The 6,500-nt window shown below is 41.8% G+C and overlaps 1 protein-coding gene across 3 annotated transcripts in view; it reads right to left on the bottom strand.

Moving 5' to 3' along the window:
* znf536 (zinc finger protein 536) overlaps nt 1–6,500 on the bottom strand; it is a 241,165-nt gene that overhangs the window by 151,689 nt on the left and 82,976 nt on the right. The window lies entirely within an intron of this gene.

The following is a 6,500-nucleotide window of genomic DNA, read 5'->3' as shown; positions in this document are numbered from 1 at the left end:
GGGGAGGGGGGTCAATGTCGAAATGAAAATCTAACAAATTCAGCAAGCGACGCTGCAGAGGTCAAGGGAATGCAGCCAGAAAAAGGTTAAAGATGAAATCAAAGCTGGCTCGCTGTGGTGCCCGGAGGCACAGCTGAAAATCTATCCCTCCAAGGCAAGGCCACCGCTGACGTGAGGCAGACAAGAAGCTAAATACTGCACGCCACTCGGGGATCTTTCATTTTCAACCGATCAATAAGGGCTTATATTTATCAGGGCCTCCGAGCAGCTGCCACGTCTGACAACCTCCACTTCATTTTTGCACTCCTCCTCTTTTCTCCTCCTCCTCCTCTTCTTCTTCCCTTCCTCCTCCTCCTCTCCACCCTCTGCACGCCAAATTGAGACCCATCGACCATGAAAAGGGGCAGAGATCCTGGATTGCCATTAACCCCCCTTGTGTCACTAGACTGTCTAACACACACACAGACACACACACACACACACACACACACACACACACACACACACACACACACACACACACACATATATATACACAAACAAACACACACACACACACACACACACACACACACACGCCCTGGAGATATAATTCTGCTAAAGGTCTGTCTCCCCCTTCTTTAAAGAAACATGCCTTATCATTATGGCCTTGGCACAGACACCAGCACCTCTTCATGTCTTTTGTTCCTCAAGCTGCCCAAATGCACACACACACACACACACACACACACACACACACAGAGACAAACAAACACAAAGACACACACACACACACCACCCTGCCACAACTTGATTTCACTTTTAATTACTGCCATTTTGTACATCTCTTTTTCTTTTCTGTTCTTGTTTTATTTTTTTTTTGCCAAACTCACTTCATATAACGAAAATATCAAATCGCAAATTACAACTATAAATCTGAGGAGCATCATGAGAAGCGGAAGATTGGGTTTAGGGGGTCTGAGTTAAAATAACTGTCTGTCTAATCATCTGCACAACAATATTTGCTGTGAGGCATTCTAAATAGATTATCGCTAGTCCATCTGTGTCATCATTGATTTATAAAGCATTAAGCTGCTTGGAGAAGAGATAGGGCCTTGCCTTCTCTGCTGTTAAAGGGGCTTCTTGTCGAAATCAGGGGCACGCCAATGGAACAACTGTGGCACTCGTCTAACCTCCCCTTTAATCGTCAGGCGAGAGGAAGTGAAAATAGGACGGGCGTATCTGTGTGTGTGTGTGTTTTTTTTTTTTTTTTAAAGGGAAGTATGAATCCAAATTTTCTGCATCTCTTTTTGTTTGGTGATACAAAGAGACTGGGAGGAGGGGAGGAAGTACAGAAAAAAAAAATACACACACACACAGAGAGAGAGAGAGAGAGAGAGAAACAAATAGCGCACATAAACACATATGCACATACACACATGCAGAAAAAAAAAAAAAAACAAGGGACATCATTAACATATGAATGCTATATGCAAATGGTAGGGAGAGAGCAGATGTTGTTGCATTTAATTGACCTATATGTGAATTGCATCCAAACCTTTCACTGTGTTTTCTGGGCCCACTGAGTACGGTTTTGACTGGCTTTCTAGTACCACTCAATATATGAGCAGGGAGCACAGCGATGTTAGCAGTGTTTAAACATAAAGAGGGAGACGACTAAAAATAAAGTAGAATAGAATCGAATTCTAGGGAGGAGAAAAGACACTGTGTCGTTTCCTTACTGATGAAGCAGCACTCCAGTTCTGTATTTGGTTACAATTTTGTAATAGTAGTTTTGTTTTAAGCAACTACTCACTATGATTTAATTCACAGTAATTCGTTTTTTGAGGTACTTTAACATAAAAATCACATGATGAGCTGACGAAATATAGCTCAGATATCGTTATAGACTAAACTACCCAACAGAATGTAAAACTGCTAAAATAGCTAACCCAAGCAGTAACAGTAAAATGCTGCTTACATGCCAATATAATAATAAAGAAAATATAGTATCATCATTTGCTGTATATAATACTGTATCACTCTGAAATGGGACGTTGCGCATAATATGTATTTACATTTTTCTTAAAGTTATAATTCTTAAAGCTTCAGTCCACCTGAATATGGTGACACCTGTGGTTACCGGTGGTAACAGCAGCAGCCAAACCCAGCAACCCTTTCTCCTTCGTAGTTATTTTTAAATGTTGCGTATATGTTTTGAAGGAAACGCAATTGCTCCACGGATATTTGGTCTTTTCCAGTCCATGATTCTGCATTTTTATACCGGGCAGGATTTGCATGTAGTTGGGTTTAGGCTACATCCACACTAAAACGTTTTAGTTCTAAAACGCATCTCTTTTGCGGAACTGTTGCCTGGCGTCCTAACTACTCCAGAGTTTTTCAAACCCCTAAAACACAGACTTTTGGAAAGCTTGCTGACCCCGTTTTAGTTTGAAAACTTCATGGTTATGTTTTACTTTTGGAAACGTTCACCCAGACCCCCATGTTCGTTTCCTGAATCCCAATTCCCTGATTCGTCACCCCTTTCCCGAACATGGATAACAAATTAAAAGCGTGGGCGACCTTGTTGTCTTTGCTAGCAGATAAGGTTATAATGCTACAACTGTCTACATGCGCAGGAGGCAAGCTAATGACTGTGAATGGTCATGTGATATGCGTTTTGGGGCATGTTAGAATGGATGGAGATCATTCCTGCTACAAAACTAAAACGCCTGTCTGGGTGGTGATTGTTTTTGCCGTAAGGGGGCGTTTTAAAGTGAAACTGTTTAAGTGTGGACGTAGCCTTAAGCTTCAGCTTTTGGTAAAACCGATCGTTCCCAAACCTTCACCAAAGTACTTTTGCTGCCTAAAGCACAGACGGGACTGTGGAATCGAACCCAGGTCTGGGTGCGACAGTCGCGGGCTTGATACTGCCCAGTGTAACCACCTCCAGGCAACTCAGCTGCTGTTAATAAGTGTACACATTGTAAACAATAAATGTACACATTTCCGACAAAAGGTGTTTGTTGTTGCAGTTTATTTGTATAGAAATGTAATTTCTAGGAGACAGGGTTAGGGTGGGGGTGGGGGGGGGCAACAGGCTGTTGATACTGTTGTCTAGCTCTGCGCACTAAGCTTTAACTATTGAAGACTGTTATATTTACCCAGCAATTGAGTATCACAAATATTAGGCCTAATTTGATATTTTGAATGAAATGGAGTGGCTAAGTCTCGCTCTCTAACAATAAGCTACAATTATTGAACAAGTGAGAGAAATACAAACAGAGCCAGCCTTCTTTCTGTGAGGTCCGCAGCGGGTACTCACCCAATCACTCGTGAATTCAGTTGTTTCATTGTGCCTTTAAGTTATTATTACAAATTTAGGGTGCTGTCATCTGCACCCTTTTTACACCAATTCACATGTAGGATGTGACAGAGGTGGGATCACAAATGGGAACACAAATTAGATTCATTTTGATAGCTAATTTCATACTGTATATCTTCATTTGAAGTAACATTACAATGCTTAACAGTAAAAGCTATTTCATTTGATTATTTCAAGTATTTAATTATATTTATTAACTTGCTGAATTGAGCTTTGTGGCTGCGACAAAACATTAATCCTACTTCCTAAAAGGAGCGCTTTCATACAAGAATTTTTAAACTTTGCAGACACATTCATTTCATATCTTTCCTCATTATGTTGATTTCTTTTTTTAAATGTAAAATTACAGACCTTATGTTTCTTTCAAAACACATTTCCTGTTGCAAATTGAGCATAATTTTTAGGAGACATTGCTGGGCCCCAGAGTTGTGTTCGAAACTGTATGTTTTGCCATTATAATGGTTTGAAATGTGCAGATGCACCAGCTTTTATCTTCTGTATCATGTCCAGTACATGCACAGATGATTTCCTGTGAATCCCTTGTGCATGGAGACGCAATCTGAATACAGCACAGGGAAGGCAGACTTTGCTAGTTACACTGAAAAACATTATATACAGAGTGTAAATACAGTGAATGGCTATTGCTGAAAATACTACCATACATGGGGTGTGATATCAGGAAGATTTTACGGGTCAGACCTCTCTGACTTCCACTGTGGAGTAGCAGCAGTATAATGGAGTATTTTTACTAATTTTGAAAAGAGGTGAAAAGTGAAGAGTAAAAGAGAGTTTCTCCCACTGTTTGACACCTTAGGCAGCCTGCCAAGGCCCAGAGAGAAGGTGATTTTCAAAGTCTATTCATCTTTAGCTCTATCAGTCACCCCCCCCCCCCCCAAACTAGATTTTGTTCTGCAGCTTTAGATACAGATAGAGAAACACTGAGAGGAGGAGGAGGAGGAGGGAAAGTCACACATTTTACACTGCAATGTTTGCATGGGTGAGCCATGAAAAACACAGATGCTATTTTCATCTGGGCCTCTGCCTTTCTTTTTTTTTTTTTTTTTTTTTTTTTTTTTATCCCACCCCCCTCAACACCACCACCACCACCACCACCGCTGCCGCCACCGCCAATCTTTGGGAATGTCATTAAATTGTATTAAATAGCCTTTTGTCCAGGGGGCAAGGACCACCCGATATATGATAATACATTAAGGCCCCAGTGTAGCAGCCACTGAGCCGAGACCATCTTAAGAACAAGCACGGTGTGTGTCATTATGTGCGCGAGCGCGTGCACATAATGTGTGTGCGTGCGCGCGTGCATATGTGCTAAAGAAGTGGAGCTGGAGAAGAAGAGAAAAAGCTGGGGAAAGGAGGATGAGGCAAGTTATGGGGTATAGAGAGGAATAGGAAGAATGTGATAGAGAGAAAGAGGGGAGAGGAAGGGAGGGAGAGAGAGAGAATGAGGTGGTGTGGCTGCCTGCCTGCGCATGTGGCTCTCTAACAACTGTGACACATACTAATAGAAACATACCTAATAAATTACAAGCTTTCAGGGTCTGGCAAGCTGACATTTTCTCTGTGCGCGGGACAATTTCATATCTGCGGCGCAAAGTCGAGGGGCTGCTGGACCAAATTGCATCACACAGAGATGCCAGAGGATTAGCATAAAAATTAACACTTAAATTTCAGCTTATTGTCAACCCTACTCCTGCACCGGCTGCCTCACAACAATCAATTCCTCTTAGAAATCTGATTAGATTCCATGACGCTTATTATCCCAGTCATGTCTGCCTGCCCCCTTCACCACCATACACACACACACACACACACACACACACACACACACACACACACACATAGCATTGGCATACTCAGAACACTGGCTGCCATGACTGCCCAGACCATTTGTTTAAATGGAATTAAGGAGGAAATAAATCTATAGGTGTGGCATTTCTTTTGACACATGATGCCTCATTCTCTGCATGTGCGAGTGTTTATCTTGTGATTTCGTGTCTTCGGCGTGCACAAAAAAATCCATCCTGACAATGTTGATATTGTATCTTTTTGCAAGACAGTTCATTTAAACCCTCCTGAATGCTTGGTCGCAGCGATGGCCGGTGGTGGTCAACCACAAAATATGAGCGGTTATTAGTGGCCATTTTCCTCTTTTTGTTCAGTAAGACGAATGAGCATTTAATTTAAGTATTTAGATTACGATCTCAATGATTTGTCTCAGTCTTACTTGCAATCAAATGCCACCATGGTTTTATGTCTCTCTTTATTTCCACCTTCCCACCCTCTTTTAAAAATGAACTTGACCACATCTAATCCATCCTGGAGAACACACCAGTCACAAATGCTTTATGTTTACAGCCCAAAGCTGGAATGATGTTAAAAAAAAAAAAAAAAAAAAAAAATTGTTATGAGATCTCATGAGGCTGTCGCAATGAAATATTTGTCAATAACAGTTTCAGTTGAAGCACATTGCACAAGTATGTACTAAAAGCACAGCACACGTTGGGTGGCTTTGGTAAGACTCTTGATTGTTTAGACAAATGGCATTTCATCGCATCCAGATGTCTTTAAGCTGTGCTCAACCGCCATCGCTGCTTTCCAAGGCACAGGCTGAATGTATACAAACATCTCCTCATAACTGCATTCCTCATCTGGGCCTGCGAGCGTCACAGCGCTCGTCACTGAAGCTTGGATGACAGCCCGCGGCACGGAGAGTTAAGATTTGATATTTAGATTTTTGAGGTAAATCTTCACAGGGGCAGAGTCTTTTCACTTGATTAGTTTAGCTCAGTCTGAGTTAAAACACTCAAATTAAATTTGGGGTTGAAAATGAGCAACACAAGTTATCTGAATAAAAGAAAAAAATAAAATAAAATAAGCAGGATAGGAGAAGTGGCAGGGGAACAGAGTACATCCTGGACCCGGACAGGCGTTATAACATAACACTGGTACAAAGGGTCCAGGATAAAGACGCCCACAGGGTTGAGAGAGGGAGAGAAGAAAGAGGGAGAAGGAACAAATTGTCTGATGTTCTAAGTGGATAACAACAGCTCCTGCTATGCAGCAGCGGAGGCGCAGAATAATTTAAACCGGCTACCCAGCTAAACCCCCCCCCACCCCC

The sequence above is a fragment of the Seriola lalandi genome, unplaced genomic scaffold (assembly GCF_002814215.2).
Source record: "Seriola lalandi dorsalis isolate HSWRI2012SDOR001 ecotype SW California unplaced genomic scaffold, Sedor1 jcf7180002054898, whole genome shotgun sequence".
NCBI lineage: Eukaryota > Metazoa > Chordata > Actinopteri > Carangiformes > Carangidae > Seriola > Seriola lalandi.
The sequence above is the reverse complement of the archived record's forward strand: the minus strand, read 5'-3'. Positions and strand labels throughout refer to the sequence as shown.